This window comes from Papaver somniferum, chromosome 1, assembly GCF_003573695.1.
Source record: "Papaver somniferum cultivar HN1 chromosome 1, ASM357369v1, whole genome shotgun sequence".
Taxonomy (NCBI): Eukaryota; Viridiplantae; Streptophyta; class Magnoliopsida; order Ranunculales; family Papaveraceae; genus Papaver; species Papaver somniferum.
Window position 1 is genome coordinate 211033763 of NC_039358.1, and position 20880 is coordinate 211054642.

General features: G+C 35.9%; 1 pseudogene; it reads left to right on the top strand.

The window, feature by feature from the left end:
- The first annotated feature begins 13713 nt into the window (after positions 1 to 13713).
- LOC113359507 lies at positions 13714 to 18805 on the top strand (annotated as a pseudogene).
- The last annotated feature ends 2075 nt before the right edge of the window (positions 18806 to 20880 follow it).

A 20880-nucleotide genomic window follows, 5' to 3' on the forward strand; every position in this document is an offset into this window, starting at 1 on the left:
AGTAGGCTAGTAACCGTCTTCAAAACAACAAGGAAGCTTTAGGGTGGACCATAGCAGACATTAAGGGTATAAGTCCTACTGTTTGTATGCATCAGATCTATTTAGAGGAAGACACCAAACCTTCTAGGGAAGGCAACTCGACTAAACCCCAATATGAAAGAAGTAGTTCGAACTGAGGTTCTTAAGCTATTAGATGCAGGCATTATCTACCCTATTTCAGACAGTAAGTGGGTCAGCCCCGTTCAGGTTGTTCCCAAGAAATCTGGTATTACTGTAGTCCAGAATGATAACAATGAGTTAATCCCGACCCGAGTGACCACGGGTTGGCGTGTTTGTATTGACTATAGGAAATTGAACAAGGTCACTAGGAAGGACCACTTTCCCCTTCCCTTCATCGACCAGATGCTAGAGAGATTAGCTGGACATAGTCACTACTGCTTTTTAGATGGCTACTCTGGATATAATCAGATCGTTATTGCCCCAGAAGACCAGGAGAAAACCACTTTTACCTGTCCCTTTGGTACCTTTGCGTATAGACGCATGCCTTTCGGGCTATGTAATGCCCCTGCGACTTTTCAGCGTTGCATGATGAGCATATTTTCTGACATGGTAGAACGGTTCTTAGAGGTCTTTATGGATGATTTTTCAGTGTTTGGTTCGTCTTTCGATGAGTGCTTGCATCATTTGTCATTAGTTTTGACTAGGTGTAAGGAAAAGAATTTAGTGCTTAATTGGGAGAAATGTCACTTTATGGTTCGTTCAGGAATTGTTCTAGGGCATATTGTATCTTCAAAGGGTATAGAGGTGGATAGAGCAAAGTTGACCTTATTAAAACTTTACCGGTCCCAAAAACCGTAAGAGATATTAGGTCATTCTTAGGGCATGCTGGTTTTTATCGTCGTTTCATTAAGGATTTTAGCTTGATGTCTAGACCTCTTTGCAATTTGCTTGCAAAAGATGTTAAGTTTGTCTTTGATGATGCTTGTTTAGAGGCTTTTGAGAAGCTTAAGTCATTACTCACTACCGCCCCCATAGTCCAGGCACCCAACTGGAACCTACCCTTTGAGATCATGTGTGATGCTTCAGATTATGCTATTGGTGTTGTGCTAGGTCAGCGAGAAAATAAGTTACTTCATGTGATTTACTATGCTAGCAAAACTCTGAATGATGCCCAGTTGAACTATACCACTACCGAGAAGGAACTATTAGCCATTGTGTTTGCCTTAGACAAGTTTAGACCCTATCTCTTAGGTTCTAAGATCATCATATATACTGATCATGCTGCTTTAAAATATCTTTTGTCTAAGAAGGATACTAAACCTAGATTGATTAGGTGGATTCTGTTGTTGCAAGAGTTTTCTCCAGACATTAGAGACAAAAAGGGTGCCGAAAATGTTGTAGCAGATCACTTGTCTAGGCTAGTTGTTAGTTCCCCAGATGATTCCCTTCCTATAAGGGATAGCTTTCCTGATGAACAATTGTTCTTTGTTACCCAATTACCTTGGTATGCGAATATAGTGAACTATCTTGTTACTGGTCGAATGCCCCAACATTGGGGTAAACAAGATCGTTCTAGATTTTTAGCTGAGGTTAAGCACTTCTTTTGGGATGATCCTTATTTGTTTAAGTATTGTCCAGACCAGATTATTAGGAGATGTATACCTGAGAGTGACCAGTCCAGTATTATTTCCTTTTGTCATGATCATGCTTGTGGGGGTCACTTTAGTGCTAAGAAAACTGCTGCTAAGATATTGCAGTGTGGATTCTATTGGCCTTCGTTGTTTAAAGACTCCCACAGTTACTGCGTTACTTGTGAACGATGCCAGAAATTAGGAACCATTTCCCGTAGGAACATGATGCCCTTGAACCCTATTTTAATTGTTGAGGTCTTTGAGGTGTGGGGTATTGACTTTATGGGTCCGTTTCCTAATTCTTTTGGTAACCTATATATCCTTGTCGCCGTAGACTATGTCTCTAAGTGGATTGAGGCGGTTGCGTGTAAAACCAATGACCATAGGGTTGTGATTGAGTTCTTGAAAAATAATATACTTGACGTTTTGGTACACCGCGAGCTATAATTATTGATGGAGGGTCGCACTTTTGTAATGGGACTTTTAGGCTTCTGATGAAGAAATATGGTATTACACATAAGGTAGATACCCCGTATCATCCACAGACTAGTGGTCAGGTAGAGGTTTCCAATAGGGAGATAAAACGTATATTAGAGAAAACAGTTAATCCTAATCGGAAAGACTGGTCGTCTAGGCTTACTGATGCCTTATGGGCTTACTGTACTGCGTTTAAGACCCCCATTGGAATGTCGCCTTATCGGCTTGTTTATGGAAAGGCATGTCACTTACCTGTTGAGTTAGAACACAGAGCTTATTGGGCTGTTAAGCAGCTAAATTTTTCACTTGACGAGGAAGGATCCCATAGTAAATTCCAGCTCAATGAGTTGGACGAGATTCGTATAGATGCTTACGATGGTGCGAAGGAGTATAAGAACAAAATGAAACTTGTGCATGATAGAAACATTTTACGGAAGTCATTTTCTCCAGGTCAAAAAGTTCTTCTGTATGATACCCGCTTGCATCTTTTCCCTGGAAAGTTACGTTCTCGGTGGATGGGTCCTTTTATTGTTCGCACTGTTTTTACTCATGGAGCTGTTGAGATCGAGACACCGTATGGTAGTAGTTCTTCGAAGGTTAACGGTCAGAGATTGAAGCCCTTTTTAGAGCCTTTTCCTACAGGTGATGTTGAGGAGGTCCCTCTGGAGGACCCTGTTTACTCTTGATTGACCATCGAGGCGATTTGTATGTTGTATAATTTTTGTATTCAGTTTTTGGTTTCACTTCACTCAGGTACTATCTTTCTGAACTCTCTCTTTATTATTTCCTCATGTTACTTATATTTTTGGTACTGTTCTTTCATGTGAAACATTGATGACAATGTTAGATTTAAGTTTGGGTGTGGGGTAGAAACTTTTTGTTTTAAATAAACTCCAGAGCCTAGAAATTTATGCATATTAAGGATAGCACTAACCAACCTAAGTGGATGGAAGCATTTTGGTTGTAGGAGTTGAGGAACCAATCTGATTAGATGGAAACATCTAGAAGAGTCTATTCATAGAAGCACAGAGCTCAGGTGTTATAAATAACATGATAGTTTCACCATATCTCGTTGAGTCCTTTTCACTTCTATTTTTATTTTATTTTGTTTTTAAACTATGTTACTCTAAGTGATTAGGTGGGGCTCACGATTCAAGTTGTTACCAATGCTAGGGTGAATTAGAGTGATTGAGATACCAAAAAAAAAAGTTGAAAAAAAAAGTTGAAAAAAAAAGTTGAAAAAAAGTTGAAAAAAAAGAAAAAAAAAAAAAAGAAATTGAGACCAGACCATTTGACCAAAAGGAATAAATTCAATAAAGTCGACCACTGGTACCCTTGTATATGCCAGTTGTGTTGACCTAGAGTTAGGTTATCGACCACTGGTACCCTTGTATATGCCAGTGTGTTTATATTAGTCAGACTAGTAACTCAATCCATTAGGATAGGTTCATTTTGGCGGAGGCCTTCAGACAGATATGGGAAACGCCGTTCACTTAGTAAACACCAAAACCATCTATGTTTTTCTCTATATCCATCTTCTTGATCTATCCATGTGATTAGTTTTGACTCCGAATATGATGTTCATAGTGCAACTATCTGAGTAGAGATCTGTCACTTTAAATGAATTATAGTATGCTTGAGTGCAAACTCGTGTACAGCAATTGGAATTTCGCATCAGGATACTTCTTCCTGTAGTCAATAAGTATGCCAACCAAGGAGATTCTTTAGTGCCTTCCAAGGTTCTGCTTAGATAGCTAAGGTCTGGAGTAAAGATTTTGTGGGTACATCTCTGGTAAACCCTCCGGAGACAACACTCCGCCACTAGGGCCACCTAGTGGTTTAACGGCTTACTGCACGTGCTAAGTGTAGTCATTTTATTTTAGATTAGATTTACTCGAGGACTAGCAAATAATAAGTTTGGGGGTATTTGATAGACGCATTTATGTGTCTAATATAGCTCATTTGTATATATTGTTAGTGCTCGATATCGTACTTATTTGGTTATTTTATTTATTTGTAGGTGTTTTTGGAAGAATTGCTAAAGGCACCCCATTTCAGGGCATGTACTAAAGGGACTCTCGAACTAGATAAGGAGAAGGTCATCTTCAAAATTCAAATTATCAAAAATGGCGGGAAAACTTGGCAAACACGATGTTGAATTTGGACGTGAATTTCGGGCAGTTTCAAAGAGATTCAATGTCCGAAATTGGTTTGTATGAACTTTATAAGACATTACAAGCCCAATACAATCAATTGGACCCGGAAAATTGGGCTGGAATACCCGTGAGAAGCAAAGAAAGGGAAAACAGAGTACGTGTTCTCTTTTGGGTTTTTAGAATATTTTTGAGAGATTTCTGGAGGACTTTGATGCTGGATTAACATGTACATGGTCCTATTCAAGATTATGGAAGAGTTTGGTAGCTATTTTATAGCTAACAGCACGTGAAAAATCTCAACAGAAGCGATTATCGTTTCAACTGCATGAGAAGAAGAAAAAGAATAATCGCATATTTAGTCGAGATTTATGGATCTGTTGGGCTATATAAGTGTTGGTTGACGTCAAAGAAAAGTTTAGAGACCCTTAGGAGAGAGCTTAGAGTCCAGGAGAGCCGAGGAGAAGCGATTACAGAGAGTTACAGTGCTGCTGCTGCTGTTCGAGGAGGAAGAAGAAGAGGAAGAACATACCTGCTAAGGCAGTCGTTCTTTAACAGTCTTAAAACGAGAAACGGGTGTTGTTGTTTTACAGCAACAGAAAAGTATCGTTTATTTTCATCTCTTTCCCTTTTGTAACAGTGACACTGTAACACTATTACAGCGTTACAAACTTCAATTCTACATTATTTACATCAATAAAAACACCTATTAATCCATGGATACATCTTGTGAGTGTGTTTTTGGGATGAGGAGCTAAACCCAATCCCAGGGGTGACAGAGGAAGCCATTCTCACAATAATTATGTGGTAATCTCTATTTTATTAATTTATGCAATATTTTTATATGATTAATTGCATTGATAAAAATGATTTAAATGGTTTTTATTAATCAACTGTGTTTTCCCTTGATAATGCATGCTTAGTTTTAGACTCTTGATGCATTATACTTGTGATTAACATTTGATATTTTGGAAAATATGCTTTTGGCAATATTTAGAATCAACCCAATTATTTAAGTTGCATAGTAAAAAAATATTAGATCACATAAGTATTGTTGAATGGTGGAATCTTAACCCCTATTTCTCCATAAAATTTTACGTCAGTTTGCTATTTTCATAAATTTTATTTAAATCTAGAAATTGTGTTACCTTCACAAGTCTGAATAGAACCTTTTTACCACTATCTCTACAACTATTTGAAAATACATCAGTGGCATCACAAAAGAAAGAGATCGGTTCAGTGAACAAAAGGAGAAGCTAAACTGGTCATTCACTCAGGCCTTTGTACAAACAGATGGATAATAGTCATGGAAACCATTGTTAAAGAGATTAAGATCCAAGATAACTACAACTATTTAAGCCCTATTTAATCTATCAGTAAGAGAAATGTCAGTAAGGTTACATACCTTGAGCAAGCTTGTTTTTTGTGATTGTAATTTGCTTCCTGAATCAAAAAAAAAAACATGTCAATTCCCCTGTAAAAAAATCACGGTAGAGTTTAGAGGGTTTCCATAATCACCTCCAAAAACAGCAAATCAACTTCATCCTCTCCAATCGAAACCCCAACTTTCTTCAATTTTTATCTTAGAAGCATAAGGGCCGAAACATAATACCCAAATCATCCACTGGTAACGCTTTTACTCTCGATTAGCGGGATAGAATAGCAGATCAAAGTTATGGATCGATTTCTGTTGCAGAAGAAAAACCCAAGAGAAAGAGAACAAAGAGAGGAAGAGGTGCGGCAGAGACCAAAGAAGATAATTTCATACTTCGTGCGAAATCAGTAAGAATTTTCTATCCTGAGATGGCAGTGTTAGTTTTCACGTAAGTATTGTCTACCTACCTAACGTCCAGTTAAGTTTTTGGTGTAAACCAAGTGTAAGTTATTAGTTAGGTGTGAATCCACACATAAGTGTTGTATACCCACGTTTCCCCTAACGGTGTTACAAACAGCCAATTAAATATAGGGTGTAAGCAGAGTGTAATCCAGTTTTTAATGTTTTAACCAATAGAGTTCTGCCACTTGTCCTCTCCAAAATTGCTATGTGTGAAAGCTTTTATCTAATTTAATTTGAGGAGGGGTGTCATCCTCACCGTGCGACGTGGGAGCTCATATGACTTGGTGTTTTAAAGGAGGGGAGATAGCATTTTGGATGTGCATGTCGCAAGTGGATCAACTCAAGTACCCATGAATGGTTGATCGATCCATATATTGCTTCATATGCTCCTGGCTTTAATTAGTTCCCTTAAGTTAGGTCGGAGTTCAAATGTTAGCATGCAAGGGGTTCTTTTCAACTTTTAAGGGCTTTAATTACTTCTTTTTTTTTTTTGCTGAATCACACATTTTATTAGGTAAAAGGCTAAAAAATTAAGCCAAAAGTTTTATAGGATTGAAAGAAGAAACTGAATCAATACAGACTATGACCGAAACTCAGAAAGAGACACAACAGAAAAAGGAAGCTAGACTGGAGCTCAACATAAACAAAAGTAGGGTACTCTTAGCTGTTCAATCCTTTTTAGAGAAGAGGGTCTTCCTCAGTGAATGATTCTTTCTCCTGCCTTCAAGTATACTCCATTTGTTGTTAATGTGATTGCTGAAAAATTTATTTCCTTTATGCAGTGTATTAATTATACTTTCTCAATCATATCAATCACTTTAAACCATCTTACCTTAATGTAACAGGGTATGTCACCACTTTGAAACGTTTCTATGGCAGTAATTGAGCTTGAATGAATAATTATGTTGGTGTTTTCCATGTGAACAGCCCATTCAAGAGCACATAATATAGCATATTCATCTGCAATGGAGGAAAGAGCCACACTAAGTCCACCTGTAAGAGTACCAATTACTTGACTGCTGTAATCTCTAGCAATGACTCCAATACCAGCTTTACCTGGATCTCCAAAGGATATTCCAGCACAACTAAAATAGAGTAAAATCAGTTGCAGGAGTTGTCCGGAAAATCTCTTTAATGCAGTTAAATTTTATTTTCCTATCACCAATTTTGAAGAATGTCAGTACTTGAGAATCATATTCTTGACTCCATTTATTGCCTTTCATTCTGTAGCTACCTTCTTGCACTGCTTTGTATATCCTGCATTTAAATGCATTGCAATTTGGTTTAGCTTCCTCAAACATCTGTTTATTTCTTTGAAACCACAGATCTTTCATTGTTGCACAGGCTGCAGTCATCCAAATTTCTTTTATAATTTGGCTCTTATTTTTGGTAGTTACACAAATGTCTTCAAAAGATTTTAGATTCTTAAACCCAAAAATAGATCCAATCCAAAACCGTTCTCCAAATTGAATTTGCACTGCCTAAGTGTATGAATCATATTATCCACTTGTTCTTGACAGATACAACATCTAGACACCATGTCATAGCCTATCTTAATCATTTCCTCATCATCCATGTATACACCTTGTTGTAGCTTCCAAATGTTACTAGCTACTAGGATGCAAGAAGGTTTTCCAGATGTGGTCAGGCCATACCAGTTTTGGTTCTCTTTCTCTTATTCTTTCTATTGCATATGAAGTTACAAACTTCCCACTTTTGTGCCCAGTCCATATAATCTGATCTTCACCATCACCAATTTCCGGTAAACAAGAAATGGGTAAGAGTTGTTGCAGCTCAATGGGTATGCTCCAAGATTTTCCATTTAATAAACTTGCCACCTTCATATTTATATTATTTTGAACCAGTTAAGAGAAACCAATCTGATTAACTAATGGTGAATCTCCAACCCAAGTATCAAAGCAAACTGAGATATTGGATCTATTCCCTACACACCACCTTATATCTTCTTTTAAATAATTCCAAGCTCATTTCAGTCCTTTCTATATAGATGATTTCTTCCATGAGGTGATCCACAGACCATATTTATCCTTAAATTTAGCATTGAAGAACTGAGCCCATTCTTCTTGTGAGTTAGGAATTTTCCACAACATTTTCATCAGCAACACTTTATTTATCACTTCAAGCCTGTGTATTCCCCGCCCCCCCCCCCCCTTCTTTATATGGAGTGTACACTCTCTTCCATGAAATGATTTTGAACTTTCTTTTATCTCCATCATCAGACCATAGAAATTTTCTAATGATCTTCTCACAAAATTTTATAACAGAAGAAGGTCATTTATATACATCCATTGAATATATAGGAATGTTACACAAAACTGACTTGAAAAGAATCACTCTATCTTGAAATGAGAAAAGTTTACCTTTCCAGGCTGCTAGCTTTCTCACTTCAACCATATTTTCCCAACATGTAACTTGAACAACTTCATTAGTCACTTTACCATTAGAACCATGAACAAATGTAACAATACTATTTTCCAAGTTATTTTCCTCAGCTAACTTGAATAATTTTGGAACATCAAGAATACCTGATTGATCTTCTATATTATCCCCTATATTCTTATTTTGTCTCTTATATTTTTTAGAAACTTTACCTGAAACAACATCAACAAACTTAACTACACTCTCCACTTCAGGGATTGCAGTACTTAAAGATTGTTTTGGAGATTCCTGTTCTGCAATAATTTTCTCATTCACACTTATGTCATCTTCTTGTTCAATTTCATCTTGATTAAGAATATTAAATCTTCCATTGTTAATAATATCTGGTGTGAAGTTACTAACAGTATTGATAGGTGTGACAATATTAGAAATAACAACATCTTCTTCAAGCACTTGAGTATTTGTAACACTAGATGTGCTACTATGTCTTCTTTCTGTATTAGAACCACTCTTCACAACCTCAGACCTATCACAAATATCAAAAGGAATATGAGGTTTACCTGCCTTAGGAGTTAGTTGTTGAATATTAGTTGTTGCAGAGGACATATTATTCTAAATATTACTTGCTTGTTGATTGTTGTTCTTATCAACTCTAGATTCAGCAATGCTATGATCCACAATCTTGCAAGTGTGACAAAATTTAGGACATACTGGAATTGATATGCTTTGAAGAAAACCTCCATATTTAGTACCAATTCATACCTTATTTGGAACAGTTTTTGCAAAATCAATTTCTACTAAGACATTTGCATAATACCCAACCTCATATATTGCAGTAACTTCATCTAGTTTGATTGGTATACCAATTTGCTTGCAAATCTTAAACAATATCTTCTCACTCCAAAATTCAAGTCCTAAACCAGGTAATCTAACCCATACCATAGCTTTTGAAGTTCTTCGAATTTCAGGGCGAAAATTAGAGATCCACTTTCGTACTTGTAATACTTTATTCAGAACCTCCCATTTTCCTTCCTTAATGTATTGACGATCAATTTCATTGTCTAACTTTATTGTGAAAAAACCTCTTCCTAATGGTATTATCTTGCAATCCCCTGTTAATTTCCATTGTCGACGAAGAAGAATAGCAGCATCAACAAAATTAATTTGCTGTAAATTTAATCTACCAATTAACGAAAACCTCCAAGGATCTAAACTTTCTTCAAATAAATCATCAGGTAATTCAATCGAAGGAATTACCTGGGAGTTTTTTTCTTTGTTAAAACCTAGCATATCTGATTTAAAACCATCAAATGAAGTGGATTTAGGACAGAAATCCATAAAACCACCTAACTTAATGACTAATCATCACCAGATTCAGCTTAATCAAGAAGAAATTTTATGTAGAATTCACCTGGATTAATGATTTGAGCACTGAAAACGAAGATTGACGAAAAAAAATTCACCGAGTCTGTCGCCCGATTTGTAGAGCAAAAATCGCCCCATTTTTATTCAGCTTAATTACCATGTTTTCACCTTCTTATTATTTCGTGTAGTTGTTTTACACCTGAAACTATTTGTTTTACACCTTCAGTACATTTGGAAGGTACATAGTTCTCGATATGCAAACACAAGTCAAGCAAACCTAATGCGTGGAAGCTAAGTCTCTGACGCAACCACTCATCTGACTGAAAAGTGCAAATGAGAAAACTGCAACAACATTTCTCTCAAATATTACATAACATCCACAATGTTTAAAATATCATCCGGTAAAATAACGATTGCGGATTGCCGAATTTGGCGTCAATGTTGATAAATTTAAGTTTCTATCAAGAACCTAGCTAAATTGGGGCCTATACCACTTAATTGGGGCTCATAGCTAGATGACAAAAAAGATCATTAGAAATTACCTAACTATCTATTTTACCCCTGAATAATTAACACTAATTAATCATATTATGGGTTAATTTTGTTTTGGATGTGAGATTAACTAATGTTAGAAAGTTCATCAGAACATCAAACATTTTGATTTTTTTTCGTAAACAGTTTCCAGAATCGGTTTACGTTCATTTACTTGTAAACCGATTTTGGATTGGTGTTTACGAATTAACATATGACATCTATAATCGGTTAACGTTGACATGTTTATAATCTGATTTTGGTAATCGGATTTAACTTATGACATATATAAACCGATTGTTTCCTTTCATTACCAATTTTCATTCATTGCATTATTATTGTAGGATGCATTTAGCACATGCGTCAAGCCTTTAAACCCCTAGGCGACCCTAGTGGACGAGTTATAGTCTCGTGAGGGTTTACATAGAGGTCTATCTACAAAACCTATACAAAAACTTCTAAAGCCATCAATCTTCCTCCTCCGAAGACGATACAGCTAGTAGTCCGGGTTATCCTCTGGGATTCTTTCTGCCAAGAAGTGATAGATTGCATCGAATGTGAATGCTTCCCCTTTTTCCTCTGAGTAGCGTGCTTTCACGACTTCGTGCTACAAACACAAAAACAAACTTACATTTTTTAATGGTGTTTCATTGGAAGATAAAACAACATGGGTTACATAAAAAAATAAACCACAAAATTACTTACAAATTGTGCAATGGACAAGGTGAAGGGGCGAGTGTTAAAAATCCGAGGTTGGAGAGCTAAAAAAGAAAGTATCGCATTTTCGATGACTAGGTGCCTATCATGGACTTGTTGAACACTTCTTGCATTAGGATTCCCAAACTCTTGGCTAAATTTGTTGTGTACACTATCCCAAAAGGTTGTGGAATCCTCCATCTCATAGGATTGACGTCTAAGTCGATTTTCCGCATACCATGCTTTGGTGATTGCCAAATCTTCCGCGGAGTCAAACGATGTCATTTCTTGTATGTATATGTATGAAATGAGTAGTTGTGGAGTATATGGAGTGAGGGGGAATAAAATGATCAATTTTGGGGCAAATGCGGTCCAATGATGAGGTCTCTATTTATAGAGAAATTTCTCAACGACTATTTTTTTTTGAAAAACGTGAAATAATTTGGCATAATCGGTCGTCTAGAAGGTATATATAACTCTATTGTCTTTTAATGCCACCAGGAATCGGTCTTTTCTGTGACCAACATAAACCGATTAAAGACATGTAAAAAATTTGAATTTTTACCGAAACTAAGCGGTTTATATATATTCATATATGACTCGATTCTAGGTTGAAAAACATACATGAAAAATAGCTTGAATAATCGGTTTATATGTATGCATATGTGACCCGATTCTAGCTTGAAAAACATACAGGAAAAATAGCTTGCACAATCGGTGTATGTTGACATATCGAGTATACCGATTAATGCAACACATAATTATAATTAAAACTTCAAGTGCATTAAGTTGAACAAACCTTAAAAGAGTGTGAGGAACTTAAAAAGTTGAACAGAGATCATCCAAAATACAAACCTTAAAATAGTGTTAAAAGCTTAAAGCAACCACAAATCTGATAATCTTAAACTTTTAATATCTAAAACTTAAAAACTTAAAGAGCAGGAGCATCAACATCAGCAGCAGCACCACCGAGAGCATTTGCAGTACCACCATCAGCAGGAACACCAGCACCAGCATCACCAGCATCAACACCATCAGGAGCAGCAGCTTGTGCTTGATCCATTTGTTCCCACATACCTTCCATTTCTGCATGGACCTCCATCTCAGCTGAAATGATGTTTCTCTTCATCCTAGCGAACCTCATGACCTCATAAACCTCCCCCAGTGCAAGCTTGTCAATCAATGCGAGGGATTGTTCAAGATGGGTCTCACGCCCATAGGAAAACTTATTGAGGCTTCTTCCTGGCACTCGTTGTGTTTTCCTCAGGATGTCCTCCAATGTGAGCTCTCGAGAGTAAAACGCTAGGTGTGAGAAGTCCATATCTACATAAAACCAAAAAAAAACTAGTCAACAATCAACAATCGGTACATAATCATACAAATGTAATCCGATTCTCACTACAAAAACATACATGCCTGTGAAACATCCATAATCGGTTTATGTGGTACATATATAAAATACGATTATTAAAAGAAATCTGAAGAGTCAAACGTAATCGGTAAATTATCATGCACATAAAACCCGATTATGGGATCGCATAATTAAAAGAAAAAAATGTTTCGAGAATCAGATTGATCTAAAGCACTTATAAACCGATTCTGGTGATGTATTTTCATATTTCGTTTCTAACCCTAAAATCTGTTGATGTTAATCATCATATAAACCGATTACTATGCATGCTCTTCATGGCGGAAACCAAAACCCAGAATCGGTTTATTCGATATGTTAACATAAACTGATTCTGGATGTAATCAGAGATTTTGATTTTCCAAATTTTGAAGATTTAAAGATGTAAATCAATCAAGAAATGCAAATCATATATTGGGTTGATGGAGATTTACCTTTTTCTTGGTTGGATCGAAGATCTTGGAGAAGAGGATGAAGATTTTTTTTTTATTAGGATTTTGAGAATTTGGAAAGATTAGGAAGAAAATAGAAAGTTTTTTAGGTTTAATTTTTTTTTGTTTTTGAATTTACTGAAAATGGAAAGATTACTATTAATATGAAATTGTTTTAGGAATTAATATGGGGTAAATTAATATCTTTTAGAAGTTTGGGTGCCCAGAGTAATTTGGTGACGTGGGAATGAAAATTTGATAGACCCAATTAAGTGGTATACGTCCCAATTTAGCCATGATCAAGAAATCTATGTAGAACGAATATATGCCGTAAGTGTCATTGGTCTCATATAAGTATCCAAATTAAGAGCGAGGCTTGCCCACGGATTTCCCAGTTATATTTCCCTGTCATCTTAAGATGAATTAAGTTACTGATCGAGGAGTTGCGGCAGCAAAGACAATATTTTAAAATGTTATTTTATCTTCTGATGACGATGACGTCACAAGTTGGCATTCCACAAACATTGGTTTGAAAGTAAGAGTAACTCTGAAATTCTGTACGAAGTAACTTCTACGATATACCTTTCTCTGTTTTAGTACTTTTACCGAGCACCTAAGTCTCACCGGAATTTAGAAGTATTACCGCAATGGGGAGATTGCTTCGCCACAATTTCACTCATGATCACTCTTCTAGCTTTAAATTCATATATATATGCATGCTAGTAATTTGATCTTCTTGTACTTCAAAAGAAAAACATCTCTTCCTCTTCTTCATCTACTCGTCATCACATTGAGTCTTCTCTTCTCTTAAGCTCTTCATTACAATGGAAATTTTTAGTCTGGTGTTCTTCTTTGCATTAGTTTCCTCGAATGCTTTTGTTGATGGAGAAGGAGGAGGAGTTTTCAAGGTGAAACACAAATTTGGTAAGGTATCTGATAGGTCACTTCAGGAGTTGACTTCACATGACACGACAAGACATGAGAGGCATCTTTCTTCCATCAATGTTCCGTTAGGAGGAAACGGCAAGCTTTCTGGGACAGGGTAAGTATTTTTAACTGAGTGACAAAATCCAGTCTTCTCCACCAATAATTAACGTGCAGTTCTGTTGCAAACTTAGTTTGAATAACCTTGGAAACCTGGACTGCAGAGATATCTTGTCACACCACCAATCATTCCAGAAGCGAGTTTGCTTACTAGACATTACCTTAAAATCCACACATACTTACAAGTCTGACCTTGTTTTAAGAATCAGTAGCCCATGCTTCTTCCTATTTACATACTACAATTTGTCTCTGCAAGAGCCAAAATATTAGGACTTGAACCACTTTTTTCACAAATAATTCTTCTCCAAAAGAGATTTGTTTGCAAACCTTAGATTTCGAACGCCTAAACCACCCTGACTTCTTGGCTTACATATTTTCTTCCATGCTATCCAATTCATCTTATTTTTATTGCTCATGCATCATCTCCCTTGGCACCTTCAACCCATGCAGTTTCATATTCTAATTCAACTAAAATTTCGTAACATCTATAATCATGAATGACACTCAAAATTAATTGGTCAAATTAATAAACTTACTTTGACCAATGCTCATCGACAGGAGACTTAAAAATTGGTTATCCTTATTTCATTTTTTTTGATCAGCAAAAGTAGACAATTATAATGATAAAAGAATAAGGAAAAATACGAAGTGAGAATACATAGACTATGATCAAATGAACAGATCCCAGTGCAGTCCATTACAAGCACTCAGCTCTTCACTCTCTTACCAATTGCTCCCATCTGTAAATAAGGTCTTCAAAGTGCACTCCGTTCAACACTCCTGATGGACGAGCCAAAATAGAATGTCGGCTTGGATATGAGGATTTCCTTATCATTGAATGTTCTTCGGTTCCTCTCCTTCCAAATTCCCCCAGCAGATATCAAATGGAAGCAAGTTCCATAAAACATTTTCTTTACTTGTGAAGATCCTAGTTTTTGTTTCAAGATATACCGAGCTAATTAACTTCTCTTCACTGAACCCAGTCCACTCCAAAATCTTCGTAGAAGTATCTTTACACTTTTGTTGCCTCAGTACAATGCAGGAATAGATGAATAATAGATTCTTCCTCCATCTTGCACATGTTGCACCTGTTTACCAAGCATCGACCTCTCCTATTTAGTACATCCTGGGTAAGAATGGAATTGTGGTGTACCAACCAAGTGAAAAAAGTTACTTTAGATGGTACCTTACTATTCCATACATCCCTATGAGGAAATACCATATTATCTTTATGACACAAAACTTTGTAGCATGATGGTTCAGAATTTTTGGTTTTGAGACAAAAACCTTCACATATTGTCCATCAAAAATTTGGAATATGGGAGCTAGATCAGATGTTTGAAAGTTTTTGATCTCACCACTACTCCAACTCATGAGTCTTTAAGTTTTTGTTCATCAAATTTCTTCACATGTGTGAGCGGCGCACAAGTACTAAGTTTTTTTTGCGTCGTTGGGCGAAGACGATATGAAGCTCAATCAAATGTTTTGAATTTCTTTTCAAACCAACCTTCCAACATATGGAGTTTGGTAACCCCTGTTAAAAATGAAATAGAATATGCACATTGTATTTATTCTCTACACTGACTCGAAGATTTCAATTGACATCTTTTTTGTTTACAGGCTTTATTTCACAAAACTTTCAATTGGTTCCCCTCCTAAAGATTTTTTTCTCCATGTTGATACGGGTAGTGATGTTTTGTGGGTTAACTGCGCCAAGTGTAGCCCTTGTCGTCCAACCTTTACAGATGACAATGTAAGTCTGCACACTATTACTTTTGCATTTTTTCAGTTAGAATCGTGCTACGGAAACAGATAAACTGATATCATCCTTATCCTTTTGCAGTCGACTCTGAATTTATATGACCCAACACTTTCTTCAACGGCCGGATTAGTTCCATGTAGTGGTGATTTCTGCACCGAATATAGAAAAGGTGGTCGACACAATTCTGATTGTTCTTCAAATAAAGCTTGTGGATATGGCGTCGGTTATGGAGATGGCAGTAAAACTAATGGATACTTTGTTAGGGATATCATTGGCTTTGATGAAGTTATAGGAAATCTTCAATTCACTATTGGAAATGCAGGTGTCTCATTCGGGTAAGCCATAATTCGAATTGTGAAGTTTTTCTTTTTTTCTGAAAAAAAAAACGTAGATTTTATTAAAGATGAAACCAAATGTACAAAGAAAGCAACTTGAGACCTAGAGTCAGGCCCAATCACAAAGAGGAGCAAAATTGTTAGCCATTGTCCATCATCAGCACCCACTTAGAGATTAAATCCCTGAAACTAATATACCTAAGCCATGAATTTAGTGATTTTGGTACCTTTAGTGTTTGGGTCCTAAGTTTGTCGGTTATAGTCTTTGGGTCGTTGACCCCGTTAGTCAACACAGTCAAATGGTGAAACTGTTACCGTCCCTTAACTTCCGTCAGAAATTCTTCTTCAAAGTTCAGTGAGACCTAAATGTATCGTTGGCTGTGTATCACTGAACCTAAATTTATCGTTGGCTGTGAATATCGTGAGGTAATTTATCGTTCGATTTTTGATGAAAAACATGAGATTAAGATGCGGTTCTGAATATGTGATAGATTAGGAAAGTTGGGTTTGTAACTCTTATGTTTTGAGAGGTGTTCTAACTTATGATTTCATGGATGATTTTGTGAGATGTTGAAGTCTTTGGAGTCCTCAATTGATTCGGATTAATCAATCATGTATGGGATCAAATTTGCAGGGATATGAACTAAGAAATAAAAGGTGGTGATATATCGAAGCTGTCCTAATTATTACCTCTCCACTGAATATGTGGCCTTCTTTGTAGAACACCATCCTAGTAGACCCACTTACATTCTAGGGAAGATTGTGCACACAGGACGACGAACTGTGAAAACTTCCGTACCACTCCCGCCTGAGCAATGTTTGGATCAAGTAGAAAACTTAAGCCCTGACGCGATCTCTGTTATGCCATAGACCACCTCTTGATGTGTATCTAACACATTGCCACCATTTCTTCCATCTTAATAGATTGATCAAATAGATGATGTTTTTTGGTTTTTCGAAGAACCACGATGATGATGAACAGGGATTTAACCATAACTAACACTTTGACCAAAAACATTAGTTGACTTGATTGACTAACGGACAAACTTAGGACCCAAACACTATAACGGACAAACTTAGGACCCAAACACTAATGAGTATCAAAATTCACGACCCAAATACAAATTAACTCTTTATTTTTTTTTGCTTTGATTATCACCATTTCTCAATCTTGTTTTCTTTTCGCTAACATCCTGCCGTTTTCTTTTGACTAGTTTCTCATATTTGTTTATATATATTCTTTTTGAGACAGGTGTGGCATGCATCAAACAGGAACATTTACTCTTGATGGCATAATAGGGTTTGGTGCTTCTACTACATCTTTCTTTCACAGTTAGCTTCATCTGGTAAGGTGAGCAAGAAATTTGCTCACTGCTTAGATGGTAGAAATGGTGGAGGAATTTTTGGCATTGGTGATGTAGTCCAACCAGCACTGAAGACTACCCCACTTGTTCGAAATGGGTATGTGATTTAATCAACTCTATAGGATATTAATCTGAAACTATTCATAATTAGCATTAGTTTGACTTTGACATATATATTGTTAGATATTAATTGGTTTAAATTTTTTTTCTTAGGCCACATTACAATGTAAACATGAAATTCACTCAAGTTGGAAATATCATCCAAGACATTTCCAATTACGAAGCAGAAGACGGTAAAGGAACGGTTATCGACAGCGGAACAACGTTAACATATTTCCCGGAAGCAATTTTAAACCCATTGAAACAAATGGTATGGAATTTTTCTAACTATATGCATTCTAAATATCCATTTCATATGAAATTTTCACCTTACAAATTAATGGTTTTCTATTTTGTTCTATTTTTTTATCAGATATTATCAAGTCAGCCCAACTTGACTACACAACTTGTAAACAATCTTTACGAATGCTTCGATTTCGAGAAAAGGTTTTTGTTTTCATGTTATGAAAACTATCAAAATAAATCTCTTTACCTGGCATATATGCCTGAAATTAATATTATCTTTTTTATTAAATATTGCAGCATTGATGATTCATTTCCTACCGTCATCTTTGGTTTTGAAAATTCACTTCAATTAAAAGTTTACCCTCATGATTATTTGATCCCATATGTAAGTAAAAGCGATTAAATTTCAATGACCATCTTGATTATGCTTTAACACACCTGTCTTTGACTTTCACTTACTTGTTAGTCAACTCGATATTTTTCTAACTACTTTCGGACATATTGACAGAAAAGTGGGTATTGTCTTGGTTGGCAAGATAGTGGGCGATTGAAATCTGATTTGATCATCTTAGGAGGTAGTGCACATGTTTGATTAATAATGCAATTAACTCAAAAAAAAAAACGTAGAAAGAACACTAATATAGATGGACGTCATCATTTGTATTCGCGCACATTTGGTGCTAAAGGATAAGTTGGTATTGTACGATGTCGAAAATCAAGTTCTTGGATTGTCAGACTACGACTGTAAGTGTAATTACCTCTTTCAATTTATATGTGAATTCTGGTTATTGATTACTAAATAAAATCTACATTTTTTATATTAATTTTATAGGCTCTTCAACCATCGGATTAAAGGATGACGTGTCGGGAGTTGTAAATCAAGTAGCAGGTTCGAACAGTCTTTCATATTCACCTGCTCGTCACCAAAAGGACATACCAGCTTCGCATGCTCATCATCATTTGGATTTTGGAATGGTTGTCAAGCTATTTTTATTATCTTTATTCATGTCGTATAATTGTGTTTAGAAAATATTATTCGTAGATAATACTTGTATTTGTCTACCTTTCGACTTGTACGGTTGTATGGCTCAACTTGCAAATGATTAATAACTTTATCTAATATTATATTTGTGATAACTTCGTCTACTCCCTCCGTCCCAAACTAGATTGTCTAGTTAGTTTTAAATTTTGTTCCAAATTAGATGAACAATATGATCAAACAGTGAAACATTTCCAAATTATATTTTTAATTGATTATTATTAGTATAAGAAATATGTATAATTCGATAGCCGTGTTTATATTTTTTTTAAAATTAATTCCAACGGTATAAAATTTACGAATATACCTCTATATACATGGTTACCGAATACCCACGGAGAAGCACATTACAGTACATGTATGCTTCTAGCCGGAATCTTATTAAAAATGGGAGCATATGGGTTGGTTCGGATCAATATGGGATTATTAGCCCATGCTCATTCCATTTTTTTCTCCCTGGTTGATTATTGTAGGCACAGGGCAAATAATTTATGCAGCTTTAAAATCTCCTGGGCAACACAATTCAAAAAAGACAATAGCCTACTCTTCCGTATCTCATATGGGTTTTACAATTATAGGAATAGCCTTCATAACCGATATGGGATTTAACAGGGCCATTAACTAGCAGCCAGCACAGCATCAGAGAAAAGATTTCAATTTAGTACATCCTACTTTTACCAAAATCACTCAAAACATTCACTGAGCTAATTGAAATAAAAGAGATGGCCACAGGCCATAAGCCAAAATCTTCATATGATTGAGAGTCGAAACATATCTAAAACAATAAAAATGGTTTCTAATGCAAAAATAACAAGGCCCAAAGAGAACTCAAAACATTTCTGAGGACTCATCTCTCTCTACTGCGATGATTACATGTATAGTCGTACGAATTATTTGGGTTTGTGAGGAGAGGAGAGGAGAGGAGAGTATTTTTGAATAATTTTTACGACTATACCATTCACTTTTTTCCATTTCATTTCTACTGTTTGGGTTTGTGACCAATTGAAATGGAAGACGGGTCAGATGATACCTCATCGGATGGTTGTATACGAAAGACGGTAGGTTATAGAAAAGAATGAAAAAAGAAAAGGGATTCTTTGTTGTATCAAGAATCCCCTTTTTTGGATTCGTTATGGATAAAAGCTCCTCCTATGTTATACTATTCAATTCTCGAAAATGAATCGATCTGAAAGCTTAGATATTGTTATTCATGGTATTGGTCCGATTCAGTATCAAATAACATTGGGATGAAATTCATTTCATTGAATTTAGAGGAGAAGATTTATCATCTCTATGTTATTAGATCCCGAGTTATTGTGAAGTAAAAAACGATGGGATTATTTGCGTACATGTATAGTCGTATGAATTATTTGTGTCGCCCAGGAGATGAGTACATGTATACTCATCTCTCTCTACTGCTTACAAATTATCATACATAAGGGTATAGTGATAAAAATTACTCAAAAATACTCTTCTCTCCTCATTGCCTTCAAAATTGTGCAAACTACAACTTGGTCATCTAATTTGGGATGGAGGGAATACATTGCAACAAGGACTGCTATTTCCTGAAAGTTTTCTTTCTTTTTTTTTTTTGAGTGAGAGAACCAGAAAAAAAATTTTGAATGTGAAGGAAAGCTTAGGAGGCATGCACCGGTTGAATCACTATAAAATAATGCACGTATTATCTTATGTTGGCTTTCTTTCCGAACTTCAACATTGCTAATGGAGGTGCCGAATTATTGAGGAGGGTACCAAAATTTATATAGGACAAAGGACTTTCATTTTTGTCCTATATGTATTTTGGTACCCCTACTAATCTGGCTTCTCCATTAACATCCACGCTGAATTCTCCGTTGGGTCTAAACGTTGATAAATTTTGATTGAGGAGATAATATTGTAAACTTAGATTCCAATAGATTTGTCTTTTCACTTGTATATGAAAATCAAAAGATCAAAACTTATTATTGTTTTGTGTAGAGTCCAATAGTCCTTTATAACGAACATAAGATTGTTTTTTTCTCAGATAAACGCTTTTTTGTTTTTGGAACGGTTACAACACAAA